Source organism: Quercus robur, chromosome 7 (assembly GCF_932294415.1).
Source record: "Quercus robur chromosome 7, dhQueRobu3.1, whole genome shotgun sequence".
In the NCBI taxonomy this organism is placed as follows: domain Eukaryota; kingdom Viridiplantae; phylum Streptophyta; class Magnoliopsida; order Fagales; family Fagaceae; genus Quercus; species Quercus robur.
In genome coordinates this window covers 42641081-42664852 of record NC_065540.1, presented here as the reverse complement: position 1 = coordinate 42664852, position 23772 = coordinate 42641081, and the positions used below count along the sequence as shown (strand labels likewise).

The 23772-nt window shown below is 35.0% G+C and overlaps 1 long non-coding RNA gene across 2 annotated transcripts; it reads right to left on the bottom strand.

The window, feature by feature from the left end:
• Window positions 1-17714: 17714 nt before the first annotated feature.
• On the bottom strand, window positions 17715-19364 carry LOC126693516 (uncharacterized). 2 transcript variants are annotated; one of them, XR_007645389.1, is made up of 2 exons: window positions 18872-19364; window positions 17715-18708 (listed from the first exon to the last, which is right to left on the bottom strand). It is a non-coding gene; the product is annotated as an uncharacterized LOC126693516 (long non-coding RNA). The 2 variants fall into 2 exon arrangements; XR_007645390.1 differs by having other exon boundaries at window positions 19042-19364.
• Between the last annotated feature and the right edge of the window lie 4408 nt (window positions 19365-23772).

The window sequence follows — 23772 nt, the reverse complement described above, 5'->3', positions numbered from 1 at the left end:
GACACCCTGTACAAGAGAGGTTTTTCCATGCCCTACTTGAAGTGCGTCGACGGGGAGGAGGTCAAATACATTCTGGAAGAGATCTATGAAGGAGTTTGCGGAGACCATGTAGGCCCAAGATCCCTGGTGAGTAAAGTTATCAAAACAGGTTACTTCTGGCTTACTTTGCATAAGGATGCAAGAGAGTTCGTCAAGAGATGCGACAAATGCCTAAGGTTTGGGAATGTTCAGCATCTCCCAGCAGAGAGACTGACATCGATAACCTCCCCATGGCCGTTTGTACAGTAGGAGATTGACATTGTCGGCCCATTACCCCAAGATAAGGGGCAGGTAAAATTTTTATTAGTCACTATTGATTATTTCACAAAATGGGTTGAAGCAGAAGCATTATCAACCATCACGGAGGCAAAGATCCAGATATTCATATGGAAGAACATAATTTGCAGATTCGAGATACCATGGACGATTGTATCGAACAACGGGTGGTAATTCGACAGTCAAGGCTTCAGGGACTTTTGTTCAGGCCTGAGAATTAGGAACCAATTCTCATCCCCATGACACCCACAAGCGAACAGATAGATAGAAGTGACGAACCAAATACTACTCAAGATCATTAAAGCTCGGTTGGAAGATGGTAAGGGCGCTTGGCCGGAGGAATTACCCAATGTCCTGTAGGCATACAGGACTATAGCAAGAACCTCGATAGGAGAAACCTCCTTCAGACTCACCTATGGCACTGAGGCAGTAATCCCAGTTGAAGTGGGAATCACCAACATAAGACAAGAGGTCTTCCACGAAGATAAGAACGACAATCAGTTGAGGGTCAATCTAGATTGCTTGGATGAAGTTAAAGACGGAGCTTTATACAGGATGTTAAAGTATCAGCAAAAGATGGTCGTGTACTACAACAAGAGAGTAAAGCTCAGACGACTCAACATAGGGGACCTTGTCCTATGCAAAGTCACCCTGGCTACCAAAGATCGGGCCCAAGGGAAGCTTAGCCCAACCTGGGAAGGGCCCTACAAAGTCAACCATTACTTTAGACAAGGCAGCTATCACCTGGAGACCTTGGACGGGAAGAAGCTGCCACGACCATCGAACATTAAGCATTTGAAGAAGTACCATCAATAAATGTAACAAACAATTGTACTCATATTTGAAGTAAAGCAATAAAAGAACTATTCAGCCAATGGTCCAATGTAATGCAAACAAATCTAGAAGCCTAAAACCCAAAAATTGGCTAAGAACAAGATGTCGCCTAGACGAATGTAAGTTACTGATGAAGCCAAATGACAAGATCCCTTAAATGGGTGTAAGTCACCAAAAATTGGCTAAGTAATAAGATTTCGCTTAGACAGATGTAAGTCACAGATGAAGCCAAATGACAAGATCCCTTAAATGGACGTAAGTCACCAAAAATTGACTAAGTAACAAGATTCTGCCTAGACGGGTGTAAGTTACTGACGAAGCCAAATGACAAAATCTCTTAAATGGGTGTAAGTTACCAAAAATTGGCTAAGTAACAAAATTCCACCTAGATGGATGTAAGTTACTGATGAAGTCGAATGAAAAGATCCCACACATAGGCGTAAGTAACCTAAAAATTGACCAAGTAATAAAATTTCGCCTAGACGGATATAAACTACTAACGGATGCAAGTCATTTCCTAATCAGCCAAGCCCCCAAGCTAAGGTTAAAAAAGCAATGAGGTAGACAGAAATCATATACAGACAAAAAGTATCAAGCACAATGATGCAGGAAAATAAACAGGTAAACATGAAGTAGTCAACAAAATTAAAAGCCCAAAAACACCGGGCAATCAATATTGTTCCAACATTAGAATTAAAAGTCCAGGAACACTGGGCAAAAGATATTGTTCTAACATTGAAATGAAAATCCCAAAAACACATTGGGCACCCACAAAAAAAAAAAAAAAAAAAAAAAAAAAAAAAAAAAAAAAAAAGAAGAAGAAGAAGAAGAAGAAAGAGGAAAAAAGAAAAACATAAGTGTCTGTAGGGTTAACCAACAACCTCTCCACCGTCAGTTTCAATAGGCCTTGGAATACTTCCCTCGAGAGCAACGACTATAGCTTGGGCAGCTTGAGATGCCTGGGCAGCCTAGTAAGCGACCATCTCTTTATCCACAACTTCAAAGTCCAAGTCCTTCAAGTTCGAGCCAGCAGGGTACTTGACGAGGTATCGTCGCAAGAGCTCAAAGCCTTTGTAGTACTAGTTGAAGAGCACTGTATTGTACTCGTCAGTTTGTTGGAAGGCCTCGACAAACTTGGTAGCGATTGTCTTCACCCTTTCCTTTGCAGCCTGGAGCTACTCGTCCTTCTCCAGGGTTAGCTGCCTCTCCACCCTTAAGTCGTCAGACAAAACCCTTGCCTTTTCTTTAGCAGTATTGGCCTTATCTATGGCTACGATAAGATCCTTCCTCAACTTCGAAAGCTCCACCTCCAAACCCTTAGCCTTGGACTTTGCAGACGAAGCCCTAGCCTTTTGGCTCAAGTACTCTGAGGTTATGTGAATAGTTTCCCCCAGAACCTGGAAGGAAGAACCAATTTTCAAAAAAAAAAAATAAAAGAAAAAAAAAAACAAAGGGCAAGCTGGACGAGCATATTACTTGAACGAGTTTGTGGACATGACAACCCACTATCTTGTTGGGTGGCACCCCAGAAAGGGCCTTGAGCTCGTCATTCGTAAAAACTTCTTGCGTCCTCGTTTGTGCGAGATCAATGTCATCCCAAACACTGGACGATCGTAAAGAGGCCTTCTCCTTCCCTTTGTCTGCCACGCGAGCCTTCTTCGTACGTGGCGCGATTTCTTCCACCAAAGTAGTTGGGGAGGCTACCCTCATTGGTCCAGGGACGGTGGTGGTAAGAACAGCTGGATTCCCTTGATCCATGATGCGAACCACCCTCTTCCCAAGGGTAGAAAGAGGCTTGTTCTTCTTCGCCCTCATTTTGGCGTACATATCTTGGTTAAATTTGGTCGTCATCTCTATAGAAGAAAAGAAGAGAAACACTTAAAAAAAAAATATAAAAAAAAAGGGAGAACGGAAGGACAACGAGGTATGAAAACACTCACTTTTCTCTTCAATTGCTATAGCCCGAAGAACAAAGGCGGAAGGCTCTGGACCAAGACAGTGACGGGCCAAAGTTCAATGTCAACCAAGTCATCAAAGTCATCTATTGTCTTCGCGTACTTCATAGCTACCTCCACATGACCTTTATACCTGCTTTTGAGCCTTGGACGCTTCTTAACTGCACACAACGAATAGGAAAGTTAGTGACGATCAAGAAGAAAGAAAAACATAGAAAAGGGAGTATATAAAGGATAACGAAGGGACTTGTAGAGAAATGACGCACCTAGACTCAGGGTTCTCCATTGACAGAGTAACCAAGGGACGTCGCCCTAAACTTCATCAGGAAGAGTCTCCTAATCAACCCTGGACACAAAGAAAAACTGGGACTTCTAGTATCTGAAGGACGAGGGTAGGTCAATAACAATCCTAGCCTTCCCGTCCCAGGGCACAAGCTCATAGTACCTATATTCCTTGGACTCCTTTAGATAGTACAAATACGTGAATTCGTCCATCCTAATCATATCCCCCTCTGTGGATGCTAGCCAAATCTCCATACAATTAACTACGATCCTCCACGAGTTGGGCATAAGTTGCCCAGGAGCAATATTGAAGTTATTTAGGAGCTCCATGATAAAGGGTGGACGGGAAATCTAAGCCTACTTTGGAAAGTGGCCTCATAGAAACACACCTCTCCAAGCGAGAAATGACAAGCTCGTTTCTCTTTGTGAGGAAGACGAATCCTAACCCTCTCAGGAAATTGAAACCTATCCCTAAATCTGGAAAGGGTCTCAGCGTCCAGGCCACACTCCTCCTCTAGAGCAGAAAAAACCCTAACCACTCTCAAAGTAAAGGCTGTAGTATCTTCCTCCACAGGGTCGTCACTAGATGACAACCTCGTCTCTAACTCATTGGATCTTACCTCCGACATCACTCTCCGATCACCCATTAGGTCCTCAAACCAATCAACGGATTGACGGAGTAAAGGGCATAGATCGGTTAATACTAAACTTAAACTATTTCCCCCACACATAAAACCCTCAACTAAAGGGCAGAAATTACGAGAAATTCTCAAAGAATCCCCTAAATGAGCAAAAAGGAAGGAAATAGAGGGACAAAGTGTCCTAACCTCAAAACTACTAAGCATGGAACTCAAAAATCAAAAGAAGAGGGGCAAGATCCTAAGAAAACCCAAAACACGGAAAGAAGAAAAAAGGGGAGAATCAGTTCCCAACCATGCAAACATCACCTGATCCCCTTAACAGTTCATTAAGCTTTTGCACTCTAGACTCAATCCCAACTGGATAGGTTGCTACCATAAAGTATGGCAGATTTAGTTTGTTGGAAATGTCTTCAATAATATCCTTTATAAGCGTTGACTCAAAACTGCAAGTTGTATTCACAATTAAAATTGAAAGTAAGTGATTATTAAATAAGATGAAACTAACCTTTATTTTTTTTGGTGGATAAAAGGTTAGGAAAGCTGAAACTAGCCTTGAAAACATAATAAAAAAGCAAAATCCTGCAAAAAATTACTTGGTTCCGTGTGTGTTAATTAAAATTTCCGAATTGTGGATCAATTTTTGTTTTTGTAATTGGAAACTTATTATTGCTGCATGTATTTTTAGTTTATGTTGAGACATGTGTGTGCTTAGATCCTTATTATTGCTGCATTGATTTAACCAGGATATTTCGTATTTTCGTTAAATTGAAAAACTAAAAATTCAACCATTTTGTGCTAATGGAAGAAATTGTTTTTTGTTTTTTGTGTTTGTTGGCAATGATATGTGCTTAGAATTGGTTATGAAGTGAAATCAACGGTTAGCAATTGTCTAATTTCTATTTATAAAATCAAAATTGTATTTTTATATTTGCTAGTTATGATTTGATGAAGTTTATTCCATTTTTTAATTCATTGTTGTTGTAGGTTCTTCAACTATGTTTGGAGATTGTACACTTCAATCAATTCTTGATGATGGGGAACCAAATGAAGAGGATGAGAGTTGTGTAACAATTGTGGAGGATTAGACATTTTGTATTAATTTAGTAGCCTTTTTAATTTCTTAGACTTGTTGGATTAATTTGTTGGTTTGTAATTATTCTAAGCCCTTTTAGCCTTTTGTAATTTCTTAGCCTTTTTAATTTGTTGGTTTGTGGAAGATAAGACATTTTGTAATTTCTTAGCCTTTTTAATTTCTTAGACTTGTGGGATTTATTTTGCAGTTTTTTAATTTCTTGAACTTGTTGGACTTGTGATACTTATTTCTTGGACTTGTTGGATTTATTTTATTTTTATGTTTAGTTGGTGATTTTAGCTATGATTTTTTTGATTAATGATTAAATGGTTATCTTAGCTAGGTGATTTATTGATTTAAAATCTTAGTTATGATTTATTGATTTATAGATGTATAATTAACAGGTGATTTATTGATTTATGATTAACCTATGATTTGGATTGATTTGGCTGCCATATAACGTGGCCTAAATTCCAAAATTTGGCATTTGGGTCACGTTATATGGCTTGAATGGGCTTGAATCTAGGCAAAAAATCTTAATGGGCTTCAAATTTTTTTTTTGGTTGGGCCAGATTTGGGCCCAAGTGGTTAAACGGGGCCCGATGGGGCCGGTTTAGGCCCCAAAAAAAAAACTATTAATAATTGGGCCCGATTTGGGTCACGGGTCTTGGCCCGTGGGTCAGGTCCGAGTATGCAAAAACCCGGCCCGTTGCCATTCCTAGTTGGAAGCTCATTAAAACCTACACCACTGAGCCCAGAGGCATTGCAAAGAGGCACTAAAGCCACAATAAAGGCCACAATGGCTAAGAGCAGTGAAGCCATATATAAACACCCCCTAATACCAAAAAAGGTACACATTCTAATATTCTAATACACCATTGTTCTAATATTTTCTGAAAAAGTCTTCACATGCTAACTTTATTATCGAAGACTCTGTGGCAGGCACCACACCGGTGACCACCTAAGGAAGGCCTTTAACGACGATTGCAGGCACAGAAACGAGGTTGCTAACTCATCTGGACGAGTCTACTTGATTTTTGTTTCTTTAAGTTTATATATTGAAATTTTCTATTATAAAATTTGTTTGGAAGTTCAGAAAATGGTTGAGAAAATGTAGAAAAATAGCATTTTTAGAATGTTACCAAACAACTGAAAATATTTTCCAATACAATTTTTAGGATGTAACTAAATACTTGAAAATATTTTCCTTTCCTAAAAATATTTTTACTTGAAAATATTTTACAAGGAAAATAATTTACATATTGCCAAACACAGCCTTAATGAAGAAGCATGAAACGGTGTCATTTACTTAAAGTAGAAACGGCATCGTATTTGTTATGTTTTTATGCACAAACCATTTAGACCCAAAACGATCTCGTTTGTTATTAAATCAAACCTCATCGTTTTGGCTCTAATGATACCATTGGAATCTAGAACTAGCCGTTGTCTTCTTTATCTTCTATAGCTTCTGGTCTTCCAGACCTAATCTATACAAATATTGTAAAAAATAATAAATAAGGTTAAATAAATTGGAGACTCCACTGCAATAACAGCATTACCAGAATTGGAAAATAAGTTGATATGACTAGCTTTGGGAAAGCTCTCGACTGCGATTGGCTATAGCAATAACTGCTATCATTAAAGTTCCACGGAATCCACCTTTCTCCAACTCATGAATACTAGTAATGACAGTCCCAAATTACACTTGCACCATAAAATTTTAGAATGCGCATACCTTAAATTTAACCAGTGTTACACTTTTCACATCGTTGTTAACTTTGCCGTTATTTTGAATGGAACTACTTGAAAAGACTCAATTCTCTATCTTCTCAATCTCTTAAAAACAAGTGAAAAATTACATTTTATCACCGTAAACTATACTCTCAGTTACACTTTACGTCTTAAACTTTAGTTTTCTATCCAAGATAATGGTAGAATTGAATTGATAGTAGAGTGCAAAGTGTAACACGAATTATAGTTTAAGTTGTTAACTATGCATTCTAAAATTTTAGGGTGCAAAATATAATTAAGGGTATAGTTTAAGGTGGTAAAATATAATTACCCTTAAATTTTGGTATTGGGTCAATTTGTTGTTATTTGGACTTTTTTGTTTAAGGGTTTAAGAATTTTGTTTGGAAGGTCAAGTTTGATTTTATAGGGTCCTAATTTCAAATTCAGCACATGTATATATAGATTTTTTTTTGAAAAATAAAAATTAGGGGTGCCATGGACCCCTTTCCCTTGGCCAGTGAATGGTTCCTGTCCATGATTGTTGATGTTTGAAATATCACAAGCATTGTATCAAGGCCCAAAACATCACAAACATTGAAATTTAAAACCCATTTGATCCCTTAAAGAAAGGACAATTCCCAATCTACCAACCAATGCCCACTTCAACTAAGTAAGAGGAGGTCCAAACCCATGAATGGGCAAACTTTGGGCCTTAGGAAACAAAGGAAAAGGAAAAATGAAGCTCAGCCTAGCTTTTGCGAGGAAAATTTCTTGGGGAGCCTAGAAAGGGACTGGACTAGGATACGTTGGGACTCTCAGAAACCTGGGATCCTCAGGATATGCAGAAAAAACCAGCTGGGACTGGGATAGCTCAAGGGAGTATGCTCATGAACACAAAGAACGGAGATGGGTATGTCCCATTAGCCGCCTATGGTTCAGAAAAAGGCTAATGACTTAAGAATCAACACTTCATGGAAAGATGCTTGGTACCTCAAGGAACACAAGAAGGTGGACCGTGAAGAAAGGTGATTGGGGATCTTTCAGCCTAATAGAGAGGAATTTGCCTATTTAGAGAAAATGACAAAAGGTGAAGCAGCTAAAAAGGTGGGTTTGAAAAGGAGCGTCTAGAAGTTTTGAGAAAAGAATATTGAAAGTTAGCTCTTCGGATCTCCCAAAAAGGGGGAAGGTTAACTGAGGACTTTTGGGGGGAGGGGGGAGACCTTAAAAGGGGAAAATAATGAGAAAATAAGGAAGAAACCAGCCACTAATGTTGTTGACACAACATTGGTTCTGGTACCTAGGGTAGCAAATGGAGGAAATCAGTGGTACACCAAAAATCTTAAGAAGGTACTATAAAAGAGCATGGAGCCAACAACAAAAACCATCCGACAATAGAGAATCAGAGCAAAAAGGTCATTTGAAAAACTTCTTTAGAATTCAAAAAATGAGAAAAGAGGGAAAACATTGTGAGGGGTCTTAAGATAGGCACTAAAGGATACACTTGGATTCAAAGGGACTCAAACCTTACAAGTCTTAGAAGCCTACAAAGAGCTAAGTCTGTCACTTTTGAACTTATTTGGACCTTGTGACATATCTCGGAGGAAAAAGGACCCAATGTACTAAAACTCAAAAAATAATGAAATATTACTTATCATTTTGAGGATCTCTGACGTCTTATATACCTTTTATTATTCCTTTACTGTTCCTTGTTGTACAATACGTATATATTTTGTATGCATAAATGTCTACATGTTATAGGAATCATGTTTTGTGCACAATTTGGTTTGTAATCAGCCCAATACAGCTGCAATGATTAGCAAAGGTTGAGAACTTAAATACAAAAAGAAAAATGCCGGCTGTCATTGTTGTCAAGGTAATGCCATGTTGTGTGTTTAGTATGCAAAGTTGACTCTTGTCCAAGGGAGTCAATATCGTACCAGAGGCTGTACCAATCTAGCCAGCGGTACGATATATTTTGGATATCGGCCAATACCGGTATACCGTTTCGGGTTTACCGTTAATACACAAATATTATAATATTAGAAAAGCTTGTGGGCGGTAATGAGATATGAGATACTGCTTGTGGGTGATAATGGTAAATCCAAAAAATAAAAATTTAAAAAGCTTCCCATTCTGCCGTTGGAACTCACAAAAATTGAGGAAAAAAAAAAAGGGCCAACCTGTCACATTGCTTCCAAAGTTTATCAAGTTTTTCTATGTTCACACATTATTGCTTGTATACTTCCCACTTCACATTTTCATATCTCAAAACACACACTCTCTTTCTCTGTGTTCAAGTTAAAGCTTTTAGTTTTAGCCTCTCTTTCTCTATCTATTACACTAAGCTTTAAGCCCCATTTCGCAACGTCAACGAATCGATGGTGCCACCATTCACCTTCAGTCAGCAATATCGTCCTAGTGTTAAGCCAAAAAAACCAATGGCGTAAAGGGCAAAGAGCTGGAGAGAGCCCATCTGGCGTGAAGAGGAGAAAACCAGTAGATCAGATGGCATTTTTGGGTCAAGTTCAATACCAGCCGGTATCCATTAACCGGCCGGAATCCGATATTTACCCCGGTACGGCCGAAATGATCCTGGTATGACCGGTATTTAATCCAGAACGAAATCACTATGTTTCTGTACCAGCCAACCTATCGGAACGGAAAATACCAACGGTACCGGCCGGTACGGTACGAAATCGTCTTCCTTACTCTTGTCTCCAATAAGTACAAAATTTTCCATTCTTATTACAATAAAAATTAAATAAAAAAGGTACAATTCTTAAGTTTAGGAGTGGTAGGACCCACAATTCTAGGGTGGTATCAGCTGTGTAATTGGTGAATATCTAATCCTAAAACGTGACAACTGGGGAGAAATCAAGCGTCAAATAATCAAAGAGAACTGTACTGAATCATACAAGCAGTCAAAATTCAAAATCTCAAATAAATCTCACTTAGCCCAGTGACCAAACAACCCCAAACTCTGTAAGTAACGGTCCATCACCAAGATTTGGGGGGTGTTTGGCTCCAAGTGATAACACATTATAGTGTTGAATGGTGATGATGTGTTTGACTTGAAAAATTATTACATACTCTGGAAGTATACTTCCTCGTTCTTAGTCTCTTAGAGAGAGAGCATGAGATCTACCCGTTTGTGAGAGGAAGAGAGCATACTTCCGGAGTATACAATAACAACCCACTTGACTCTACGATATGTCACTTTCTTATTGGACCAGCTGCTAAGAGTGCAGGAATTGCGTATTCATTAGTACGCAGGTGATTATTCCCGTAAATGGCATCTAATCTATGCAATTCTGGTTCATATTTATAAATCATTTATAGATCCAACTTTATATGGATGAAGCATCGCTTTTTACACGTTGAAACTTCAGATGGATACGAGAAACAGTATAACTTCCAAAAGTGCGAACACTCCAAGTTAGCCAAAAACAAAAAATAATAGTAAAGTAATTAAACAGCTCCAAAAGATATTTGTCCAATGGCAAGACAAAAATAGTAACAATAATAATAAAAACAAAAACAAAAAACAAAAAACAAAAACAACAGACTTATAAAAGCAAAAAACATGGCAATGAAAGGAAAGGAGGCACAACTCACAAGGAGGCGAGAATGGAGGCCAACAATCTTCGTCTCGACGGGTCAGTTCAAATTTTTTTAACCGTGAATCCTACCAGTTCAATAAATTACCTCTGTTTTGTAATTAATTTTTTCGTCACCCAGTTTAAACAAAAAAGAACCAGTGTCAATGCCCTACCTGCATGATCATTTTCTGTTTTTGTAAGCATTGCTAATAGTTTACAGAATGTTTTGAGTTTCTGTCACATACGAAGCCAAACCCGGAATTCAATTGAAAGTTTATTAACAAACTCCAACTGTTTAAGACACTGCTACTTCTTATTTTTGCATTTTTATTTTGGCCTTATATTACTTCTCTTAATTACTTACACAAGTTTTTTTTGTTTTTTTTTTTAGGCTTACTCCTCTCGATGGGTCAATTTTTAGAAGATATATCAAATCAAGGTAGAGTAGATTTAAAAAAAAAAAAAAAAAAAAAAAAAAAAGCAAGCAATTAAGCAAGAAACTTTATTTAGCTAAACACCAATTTAGAATTCAAAACAACTGAAGACTACAAAAGAAATCATTCCTTCTTAGTGCAGTTAACATGGATTTGAGAAATCATAATTAATCTTTAAAAAAGCAGACGAAACTGCAATACTTTTAACTTAATAAATCATCATTCTTTCTTAGTGCATTTAAAAATATTGGTTAAGAACTTGGTTCCATTGACATTTTGAAAAATTAAAACAAGAAAGGCAAATTTAAAAGAAGGTGGTCTTAAATTCCCACAAAAAAAGTAACACAAATAATTAGATAGAGAGGACATAGATGAAGATGAAAGTGACCTGCTGAGAGTATTATGTATTAGTAGTATAGAGAAGAACCATCGTACACCTTTAGTGTGATGGTCACTCCACAAGTATAGGTGCTTGTGAGGTGTGAGGAGTAAGGGTCGGGATTCAAGTTTCCAGGAGGGAGTTTTATACATATATACATTTAGATTAGGTTAGAGTAGAATTTCTATTTTGTATAAAAAAAAAAGTAGCATAGAGAAGAACAGATCTCTTACACTTAATTATTGTTAATTGTTCTAGTTTGTCTCTCTTGTTTGTCAGTGTTATTAACTCGCCTTTCTAGTACTAGAACTAGTACTAAACTTTCACATGGATCTTACACAATTATATAAATATTGGCCATTAATTGGATTTATTTATAAAATTTTTATTATTTGCTAAAATCTAATGTTAAAGGGGTAAATATGCAGAAGCCACTCTACCAAAAATATGGCTTTTGCATATTCAACAATCAGGACAAGAAAAAATTACAAAGGGGTCTAGATGCGCTGTACCATTTTTTTGAAAATCCGATGTGAAGAGTGGTACAAATATTTTGCCATATCCATTTTATATTCCACTAATTATGACATTATATATTTGATATGATTTGCATTCATCAAGAGGGGTGCTCTTTTTATACCATACTATTTTTTGCTAAAAATTTGATGTGAAATGAAATAATTTTTAAGTATTTTCAAAGCACGATGATGTAATGCTCCATCTTTAATAATGGACCCACTAATTAAATTTATGGTAGAATCTACCATAAATATGAGAGAAGAAAATACCACATAACCATACATAGATTGCTTAAAATTTCTCATCAAAATGAGGGTCTTTAAATAGAAAAATTATTAGGTACTCACGGAGTATGGTAATATGGTGCTCCCTTCATTCACATTTATTATGGACCCCATTATGAATATAAAAGGAGAGAGTACCATATCACCAAACTGGAAAGCTAAGAATTACTCAAAATAAATACTGTACTACATTTTTGCTAAAATCTGATGTTAAAAAGGGGTCTAAATTACTTAACAAGGTTTGAGAATGCCAAGGGCACTCCTGGGACATTACAAACGTGGCTTAAAGAGGGGTTGTTTTTTTTTTTTTTTTTTTTTTTTTTTTTTTTCAAGTTAATAAAACAAACTATATCTTTGACACATATCCAACTGAATTTAAGACCGTACTACTTCAATTTGCTTATATAACACTAGCCTCTGATCACGCATGTTGTGCATGGTTAGAGTCTTTATTATGATTCTTAAAAAAAAAAAAAAAAGATTCTCTTTTATTATTATTATTATTATTTTTTTTTTTGTAAAAGTTAATAATTTGTATCTATTATAATTTGGAGATATATTTTTTTAGTTTTTAAACAAAGGATAAACTTTAGAAATAAACATTAATTGTTATTTCTTTTTTGAATGTGTGTTTGAAAGTGGTGTAGTGATATAGAAAAAAGTTTGAGTAGGAAAAATAGAGAAATGTTATGTCTTCAATATTTTCACAACAAATTTTAAATAACAAGTTGTCATTAGTTGTTACGGATGAGTAAAAAATAATTTAAGTTTTGAATTCAAATTAGAACCAATAACAACTTTCCACCTATGATTTGTTAAGAGGGACCCTCTTATATATAGTAAGTATATATATAGATAAGATATAATTCACAAAAATTGCAAGTTGGATCAACTTGTTGTGTCAATTTTGTATATCCACTGATATTGCATCTAAATGAGCCAATTCAATGTTCTTTTACTATTTGTGGCAGTCAACAAGAACCCGATTCCTCCCTTACAGTCTATACTGCTGTTGCCTTTCTCATTTTATCGCTGCTTAGCCTCCTCCAAATCAAATACCAAAACTCTGGCAAACCATTTCAACACAAGTTGTCATTAGTTGTTACGGATGAGTAAAAAATAATTTAAGTTTTGAATTCAAATTAGAACCAATAACTACTTTCCACCTATGATTTGTTAAGAGGGACCCTCTTATATATAGTAAGTATATATATAGATAAGATATAATTCATAAAAATTGCAAGTTGGATCAACTTGTTGTGTCAATTTTGTATATCCACTGATATTGCATCTAAATGAGCCAATTCAATGTTCTTTTACTATTTGTGGCAGTCAACAAGAACCCGATTCCTCCCTTACAGTCTATACTGCTGTTGCCTTTCTCATTTTATCGCTGCTTAGCCTCCTCCAAATCAAATACCAAAACTCTGGCAAACCATTTCAACACAAGCTACCTCCCTATGCTAAGGCGTGTGTGCCTCATTCTTGGAGCTTTTGCATGTGACTTGCAGCTACTGATCCTTGTACCTCCCTTTGGATGGCTCATCCTCATTTTATGTGTATGCATGTTTGTATGATTACTTCGTGACTCGTCACTCACACCGACAGATTCTCCAATGCTTCATACAAAATTTCCAATTGATCTATCAATCTACTTCAATGGCATTCAACAAATTGAGCAGCTGGTTCCAAAATAGCTTCCAATCATTGTGTCGAGTAGCTTCCAGAACATTCATCAGTTCTTCCAAGTCAATAACCAATTCAAGAGAGAAACAAGTGGTGGAAATAGAAGTGATTAGTGCCTAATCAGTCCTTCTATCAACTTGGACTTATGAGAACATTGCGATATCAAAGTAAGTGACCTTATAATCCAATCATATCTTCCCTTTACACCTCTTATCTAAAGTTAAAAACTCATATAAATGTGTTCGTATCAAATAAAGCTTATGCAACAAATAGTTGTTCATGTATATTTTGAATGTCACATATATATTGCTATCCAGTGGAAAAGTGTTACAACTATTGTCAAAACTATTTGCTATGTTTTTGTTTTTAAATGTAGTACTCATTTTTACCATTGCAAACTTGTACATAAAAATAAGCTATGGAAGAAACTACAAGAATTTTACTTTAGAATGCATTCTCTTTTGTTGCAGTTAAAAGAGTTAGTTGAAAACTTGGTTACAATGATATTTTCTAAAATTTCAAAAAATTATAAACAAGAAAGATATATTTAAGACCTCAGCTAAAAAGTTACCCCATCATGATGGTTCACACCAAATGCTCGCTTTACATCTTTCCTACAGGCCTCTTGGGCTATCACAAATAATTTTCTTTTATTTACATGTGGAGTTGGGATTGTTTTCACAAATGTTGATTGTTGACCACTTTGGATATATGTCATTGGTAAGGTAGTATTTCATTGTGTAGTCATTATTGTTAATTGGATAATTAACTGTAAGAGCACATCCTTGTGTGAGCTCAATAAATATTAAAGACAACTCTAATACGTTAATGTCATTATGAGACCTAGGTAACCTTAAAAACACATGCCATATCCAATGATTATGGTTGAGTTTGGATCGACAGAAATTGATTTCCGAAAAACATTTTTAGCATTTACAGGTGTTTAAAGTGATGGAAAATGTTGATCAACTGAAAATTATTTTCTGGCTGATTGTAAAATAAAGACACTTATGATGGAAATTGATTTACACTTTCATTTTTCGTAAACCATTTTCTACCTCACCCAAAACTTATCAACTGAACCTTCACCCTCCCCCTCTAACATCCTTGGACTTCGGTGGCCACCAACTATTGTCATTGCTTGTTCTCGATCACAATTTTTTTATCTAAATTTTTATTTTTATAATTATATATGTGCTTGAGAGACGAGAAAATGTGAAACAAGTAGTAGAAACTATGTTTTCCATAGCATTTTCAAGAATGTAACCAAGCACTAGAAAATATTTTCCACCTAACCAAACATAGCCTATATGATGCCACTACTTTCAAAATAATAGTTGGTTCATGAATATGACCAATGTACATTCCTTTCCATGTCATTAGACAAATTTTCCTCTTTAAATGCATGCAATCAATGCTCTCTAACATCTCTAAAATCCACAACTTCGGTCATGGGCTGGCAATCTACGATTGTCTTTGTTCGATTATTCCATGTCATTAGACAAATATTCCTTTTTAAATGCATGCAATCAATTCTCTCTAACACCCCTAAAATCCACAACTTTGTTCATGGGCTAGCAATCTACTATTGTCTTTGTTTGATTATCAAAAAAAATGAATCTTTCTTGTTTGGCAACCTCAAGTATTCATAAGTGAAAATTAGAACTACCGATTCAGAAAAGTTTTTACTTTCCATTGTGGTGCTTCATCCAATCCTCATCTCGTCATCCATGAAATCACCCATTACTCCATACACAAATGACCTTAGTGTAGTAGTCATCTTTTGAAGGGAAGATAAACCGAACCATTGGCTTTGGGTGTTATCTCTTTCTTGGATGAAGTAAGGTTCATAAGCTAGCTTCTAGCTTGATTTGAATACTAAGGAATGAAAAACGTTTCGTTAGAAATCGCCTCCAAAATACATTAGCAGGATATACGGGTTATTCCGCAATATGGTTGAGATAAAGCCTTTTGTGATCTTGCGAATGATCACATCTAAGGTATTGACAATGTTTACGTTGTGATGTGAATCCCATGAGAACTTGTTTGATTATCGCATCATCATCTGTTAGCCCAATTTAATCATGCAGAACGCAAACCCAACAACTAAGGTTGAAACCTACAAATCAGCCCTCCACAGCCAATCACCAACCACACCTCTACAAGGACAGGGAAGCAAAAGGGAAACTCTAACACACTTTTCACACAATAAAGCAGCTTCATATAACCTTTTTATTTTCAAATAGAGCACCAGAAAAAGAATTCCAAAAGTACAATCTAGTCTACAATATGGGTAATCTACTAGAAAGCACCGACAGGGCTCTAAGGTCGCCGCACCGGAGTCCGACACAGCTTTCGGCATCCAACATGCTGTCTCTCCCCTTTTTTTTTTGTTGATTCACGACGATTTGCGCCGATTTGGGCCAAAATGGGCCGATTTCGGTGGAAATGAGAACCAAAACGGCCACCGAAACATGTTGATATGGCCACCGAAACCGGCCGATACGACCGATTCCAGTCAAAATAGCTGCCGAAAAAAAAAAAAAAAAGAGATGAGAAGACACAAAAAAAAAAAAATGGATGGAAGAAGAATAAAAGTATGTAACAAAAGAATATAAATTAAGTAGGTGGAAAAGTCAATTATTTAATGTGGGTGGGCTTGGGAATTGGAAAATGAGTAAAGGAACTTTCTTGAAATGTGGTTTTTTGTTTACAATTATCAAAAATATTGATTTATTAAAAAAAAATCATAAATAATTTTTTTAATAATAAATTCTACCATTTATTTGAATTTTTTTATATAAAAAATATTAAATTCACTATATAAAAATATTTTTAATAATTTTTTAATCGCCGCACCTGCACCTTACTTTTTCAAAAATTGCCAAGTCCTACACCCACACCTGCACCCGCATCCGCACCTGAATCCGGAAAAGCATCGGTGCTTCATAGGTAATCTAAGCATTTTGAAAGAATTCAGCATCCTTCGAAGTTTTCTTTGGTGCCTTGAAAATTTAGCGGTTAGTAATTATAAAACGAAAGAACTAGACTTTGTGAAATTATATAAAGGAGAAATATATTAACAGAATAATAGGTTCGGCTAAAAAAATATAAAAGAGCAATAAATTAACAGATTTTGGACCAGAAAGTATAATCCTGATAGTACACAATTTTTGGAGAGGGAAAATATAAATATTTAAAGGGCAAGGAAATAGAATTTTGGTTGTTTCTAATGAAATACTCGATATGTAATAAGAACAAAATGTAACAAAGGTTTGTGAACCTTTTGGATTCGATTGAGGAAATCCTGACCTTAGCGATTGCCGATTAGGATCCAATTTGATTAAACTTATATGATATCTTTATTCAATCATACTTGGCTGGTTATACCAGTTGCTACAACTTAACAATCAAAAAATAAGGACTCCTTACAATCTAAAAACAAGGAATTGCCCATAAGGTGAGCTATAATCAAGGTTTTCAGACTCGGACCATTCATTGAACCGTAAAAAGAAGAGGTTCAAGGTTTTTAAGGTTGAACTGAGGTTGAACCGGGATCGAACCGTGATGACGTCATAATTAATTTAATAATTATTTAAATATAAATATATATATATATATATATATATATATTAAATTAGTACAAATAGATAAATTAAATTAAATGACCCAATTAAATATAAAAATCTATCTTTCAAATGTATTTTTTCATATCATAACTTTCACGGTTATGTTACAAAACCATGCTTAATTTATTATGTAACTTAATATGTAACTTAAGTTATTATCATAACTTTCGGTTAAGTTAGGATATTTTTTTCATTTTAACCCATTATTATATCTTGGATATTTTTTCCTAATTAGCTCGAATCAAGTTGGTTCAACTCACTCAAAAGTTCTCATCATGCTTTTAGCAATTTCATATTTTGCACGTGTAATGGAAATGCTTTTTGGGCTAAACAAAGAAACATTGGGCCTTGTAATTAACTTAAAAGAAAACCAAAGTTGTTGTAATTGTTAGGTTCTTTGTGCCCAACATAAATAGCCCATTAGACATTAGTTGTGAATTGATGTGATGATACACCTGAAGCCTTCATTCTTCTTCGACAGAACACTAACTAGCACAGCACTTGGAGTCTCTTGTTTTGGTGGGTGGACAAACCAATAAAGCAAATAAATAAAAGTAAAGAGTATTAATATAAAATGGAAGTGCTCAACTTCCAAGAATGTGTTGGCAACACCTCCTCCACGCAAAGTGCTTCAAAGTTGGCATTTTACAGTTCAAAACTACACTTCTTTCTTTGAAAGTTTTAGATGCAGTGCTTTCTATTCTTCTCTTCACTTGAGCATCCTCCGCCGTGTGCTTGTGAATTTTTGTTCTTTTCTTCCTTCTTCTCCTTTTTTTTTGGGTCAACAACTTCTTTCATTTTCTCTATCTCATGTTGTCCTCTCTTCTCTATCACTTGAGAAAAAAGATCCAAACTTTATGGAGAGACACGAAATGGAAGATCTGAGAGTGGAAAAAGAAAAATGCAAAGAGTAATAGAGAGACATGCAAGGTGGAGGTTCAACAATTTTTTTTATTGCTTTGATCTGAACCATGAAAACCATGAACGGTTTTTAGACCCGGCCGATTCAACCGCGGTTCGAACGGTTTCATGCTTTTTATGTATAGTACGGTTTTTAGGGTTTAAAGAACTGGATTGGTGAGAGGGTCACGGTTAATACAGTCGAACTGTACTGTCCGGTCCGAGTCTGAAAACCATGACTATAACGACTCAGCTCCCCAGCCAATTAGGACTATTAACAATTAAAAACAAACTCTAACATTACAATAAATAAAAGATAATAACAACAGTAGCAAGTACCAAATTCTAGCGTTAAAAAAACAATAGGAAATAAACTAAATTACTAATGGCACCTATTATTTCTCACCTCACTTAGTTGTTGGCTCCCACTATTTCTCAACACACATCCCTACGTAGAAAACCACAAACCTACAATTACTCTATTGGATCCATAATTCCAAATACATGTACGTATCAAATCCCAAGCTCTTCCAGGAAATAACCTTTTTTTTTTTCAAACAAAGCACTGGGAAACATGAAAGACTGAAAGTAAATTTAAAAGCCACACATACATTTTCCTGTTTTTCCTCGGCAACCAAACAATCAGCCAAGACAATCAGAGAAGCACAACCAGGTTGGAGAAATTTGGATTTACAGAAGCACAACCAAAACAAAACATACGTTTAATATAAGAAATTAGGATTTAACAAAAATGACCCCAAAAAAGAAAAAAAGAACACACCTCGAGAGCTTGCAAAGCGTTCCAGCGAGAGATAGGTTCGTCGGAGAGAGAGCCTTTTCAGATTGGAGAGTGGTCCCAATCCTAGGGTCCGGTGACCACAGACCCCGACAGTGTGAGGTCCCAATTTTTCACCGATTTGGCGTGAGTGAGAGAGAGAGAGAGAGAGAGCTTGAGACGGTGTGAGTACTGAGAGATGAGTGCTTGAGACAGTGAAAGAGAACAGAGAGAGAATATTTTTGTTATGTTTTAATACGAAGGAGAGACTTTTTATTATTATTATTGGATACAAAGATAGAAAGTTCATTCAAATAAATCAAGAAAGGGATACATTGCGAGTTAATTTGAGTCGATGGAATAGGGACAATCTTATATCTAGGTTATGTAATCCAGAATATTCCTGGCATATATTGTGCTGCCCTACCGCTTGATGCTACGAATCTGCCTCATATGCGATTGGTTAAGGAGAGACTGATACTATAAGATAAAAAGTTGAAAAAGTTTAGTACTACAAAATTTTTCATTTCTTATCACAACTGTAACGTATCAGAGTATAATTAGTGAAGAAAAAATAGTAGGTTCATGTGTAAGTAATGATTAACTACGCATATTTTGACACATCAATATTGTGGCAAAAACTTTGTAAAATAATTTGTTGTTCATTGATTATTTCTTTAAATGGTACAAGTTGGACCGGTGATCATGTTGACTGTGATATATTGTTTCAAACTTTTCTGTTTTCACTAAATTGAGTATTGATTTCGTTTGATTGTTATTAAGAAGAAGATTATGGTGTAACTAGTGTTGTTCCTCACATCTCATTTTTATATTTAATTAAGCACACACATCTTGATCCCGTGGTTGATAAAAACATTGTCAATTTTTAATATTTTGATGTTTCTTATAATTATTTGGGTCCTCAGTTAGTGGGAGGATACGGTACCATCTTATTAAGGATATTAGGATTATGCTTCCATGAAATATCACTTTTCCAGGTTTGATGTTTCCTTGCAATATAATTTTTATTTTATTATATATATATATATATATATATCCTTTTTTTTCTTTTTTTTTTAAGGCCAAGCGGACAGGCGGCTGGATTTTGATAGAACTAGGTTAAAGATGAGATAAAAAGAAAAAAAAAATTAACTTGTTTATTTATTACTAAAAAATAAGATGTCATTTTGGAAACATTTGGGTAGTAGATTTAATGCACTTGAAGGATGTGCTGTAGACCTTTCCTACCTTTTTATATGTCCTTTGATAAAGAGTGAAATAGTCAAACCAAAAAGAGACAACACCACTTCATTATATATGCAGTAATGTAGAGATATATATTCTCTTTTTATAAAAATGTAGAAGGTGACGCAGAAAGAAAAGTTATAGGCAGTGTTGTGTGCTTCGACTTGAAGGCTGCAGTTGCTATATGTAGTACGAAATGACCACCAGCCCATTAGCAAAGATAGGCCATCTCGTTCGTATATTCGGCCCAAGCACTATCTCTCTATGCACCCACATAAGGATATGGTTCTCATACAAAGGCACACTGTAGACCCACCACAAATTACTACCAAGATTAACTGTTTACCCCACAACATTCGGTTTCTCTAACAAAATGACTCCAAAGATAAATTAATTTATGTGACTATAATTATGTGAAAAAAAAATTAATTTTCCTATTTGAGAGATTTAAAATTTAAAAAAAAAAATTCTTCTATCTTGATTTTAACTTGTCTTCTAATTTTTAATTTTTAAATTTTTTTTTTTTAAAAATACACACGCATAAGAAAGAGGAGATGAGTCTTTCTTCTTTTTTTGTACTAGCGTCGATAGGCAATAGATAATATTGGTCATTCTTCATAAAATTAATTAATTGTTTGTAAATATTATCTTTATTTTATATTTCTTATTTCCCTTTGCTTAACATCTGCTACACTCTCTTTGCTGCTTTGCAAGATAAGCTTAGGAATTATATCTGCCAAGCAGTCTATTCTCTTTTTCTTTTTTATCGGTTGCTTTTTTCCCAAGAATGTGTGGATTTAGATCAGAATTTTACCTAAGAAGAGATCGAGTAAAACTTGAAATGGTTGTAAAACGCATGTGTTTGACTGGAAAAAGTTAAATAGTCTTCGACAAAGTTTGACAACAAACTTATTTATACCAATAATAGAAGAGTAGCATGTATCCATGTCATGTGAAATGATAGAAATGTATATGCCTTGCTAAACCTCTTTTAAGTGATTGTATATAATTATTTAAGTGAATCGTGCAAAATTAGAGGTATATATTACTAACTTTTTTTTTTTTTTTTTTTTTTTTTTTTGCTTTTGGTTATTTATTTACTATATATACCTTACTTAAGTGACTATTTCTTTTAACAATTCCTTCATTGCCATCGATTCCATAGTATTACACACTCTCTCTCTCTCATCGTTGTGTAGTGGCTTAAGATCAATGGATCAACATCATAATATGTCTCCTAGTTTACCTTTGCAGCAGGGACAGATCCAGATGGGGACCCAGCCCCAGCCCCCTGAGTCCATATATATATATATATATATATATATATATATATATTATACAAATTATATACATCATTTTTGTAGTTGCCCTCATTCCAAAACCTTAGGCCCCCTCCAACTAGCAACTATTCAACCCAAAAACAATAAAAACATTAACAATGGTAATTGTATTTTAGCAAAAAAAAAAAAGTATTTTACCACCATAGAACCAAAAAATCATGTGTTATTGGAGAAGCTATACCTAAACTTTTTGCAACTATAGTAAACTGGTATAAATACCAGTTGACTGTACCAAGTTGTTAAAAATTAAATGTAATATTTTATTAAGATTATCTCTCTACCTTCAATTAAAAAAGTCAAATTCTCTCTCTTCCTTTATTATTTTAATGAGTTATTTATATTATTTTAAATGAAGTGGTACAAAAAATAGAACATTTGATATTTGACGTATTGTAAAGTGAGGTAGCACTACAAGAAAAACAGGCTATTGCAGCCGGTCAAAAGTGCCGCTAAAGGTACATTTGACCTTTAGTAGCAGGTGCTATTGTGACGGTTCTTCCCGCCACTATTGTAGTGCCGCTATAGATCTATTACGGCGGTAACGAAAAATGCCACAATAGATCCACCATTTCGCGATGGTTTTGGTTTATTGCGACGGGCAGAAAACCGCTGCCATATGAGGTTAGAATTGGTCAATTGACCTTTACCGACACAATATGTGCGCCGTTATAGATGACAACCTTTAGTGGCCAGCAATAAGCATTGCTATAGAGCTTCATGTAAAGCAAAACATATGCACTTTTTAATGGCGGTTATGACCGCTGCTATATGTGTGAAGCTTTAGTGACTGGCTATAAATGCTGCTATAGGGCTTCAATTAAAAGCACCGCTATAGGTTAAATTTTTTTTTTCCCCTTGGGTTTTAAAACCACAATCCTTTTACAAAGAACCTGTAATAATTTTAGTTCTATTGAAACAATACCACAAATCTAACTAATTAACAATACCACAAATGTCTCCAAACTAAAATTATATTAACATGGAAATATATTATCAAATACATAACATTATCTATAAACATCATCATAAGATTAACAAAAAAAGATGTGGTCATTTGAATAAAACAACCACTCAAATTAAACTAATACCATAATCAAAGTTCAAAAGCGTTTAAAAATATCCTTCAACACTTGCAAAAAAATAAGGTTGTTCAAATGTAGTTCTTTGTACACGAAAAAGTCCTTGAACACCAAGATAAAACTTATAAGTTGCTTGGTTGATGGAATGTGACTGTTGATTTTTGGAGAGCTGGAGATTGTTGGACCGGAGGAACATCCTTCATACAAATTATGATTACTCAATAAGTGTGTATAAATGGAATAGAATGACAAGAAAATGAAATCTCTCACATACATGCTCAGATTGTATGATTGAAAAGTAGTTCCAATTCCAAATAAAAAAATAAATAAATAAAGAGAGGCAATGCATGATTTGAAATAGTGAGAATGTGAGGATTTTGATAAGGAACACAAATGTGTACATGAACCAACTAAGTAGTTTATATAGACTATATATATATATCTTTAAGCTAAGGTTATCAATTAGAACCCCTATTTTTCTTGCCATCTGAATTTAAAATAGCACTTGCTAATTGCCTCCATTATATTATAAGTTATAAAGTGTTTTGATGGGAAATTTTTTTTCTTACCACACAATTTACCATTATTTGTAGAAGATAGAATCATAAGTTCGTAACCATCAAACAACAACCACAACAAAAAAATTATAGAACACTTTTATCATTTGGTTAAGTCTTTGAGCTATATTATTTTTGGGTCATTTTTGTCCCCATTCTTATGTCGATATGGGTCCAATATAATAGATAAAATATGGTTGAACTCGACATGAACATGATAGTTGCATGCAGGCCTCACATAGTAGCCCACCCAAAGTTTCACGTTCAGCCCTCAAAAAAAGTAGTTCATGTACTTCTTTTGGGTGATCTAAACAATCAAATTTAAGTTATAGTTTAGGATACATATTGGTGACAAACCATATTATAGATGGGGCCTAAATCATATTTGAAGCAACAAGAATTTCAGAAAGCTTATATACCCTTTCGGTTATATGTCTTCAAACTCTTCACACAGGAATTCAAAACACTCAAATATATAATTAAATCATACAAATTTAAAAAGCTTAGATATAAATA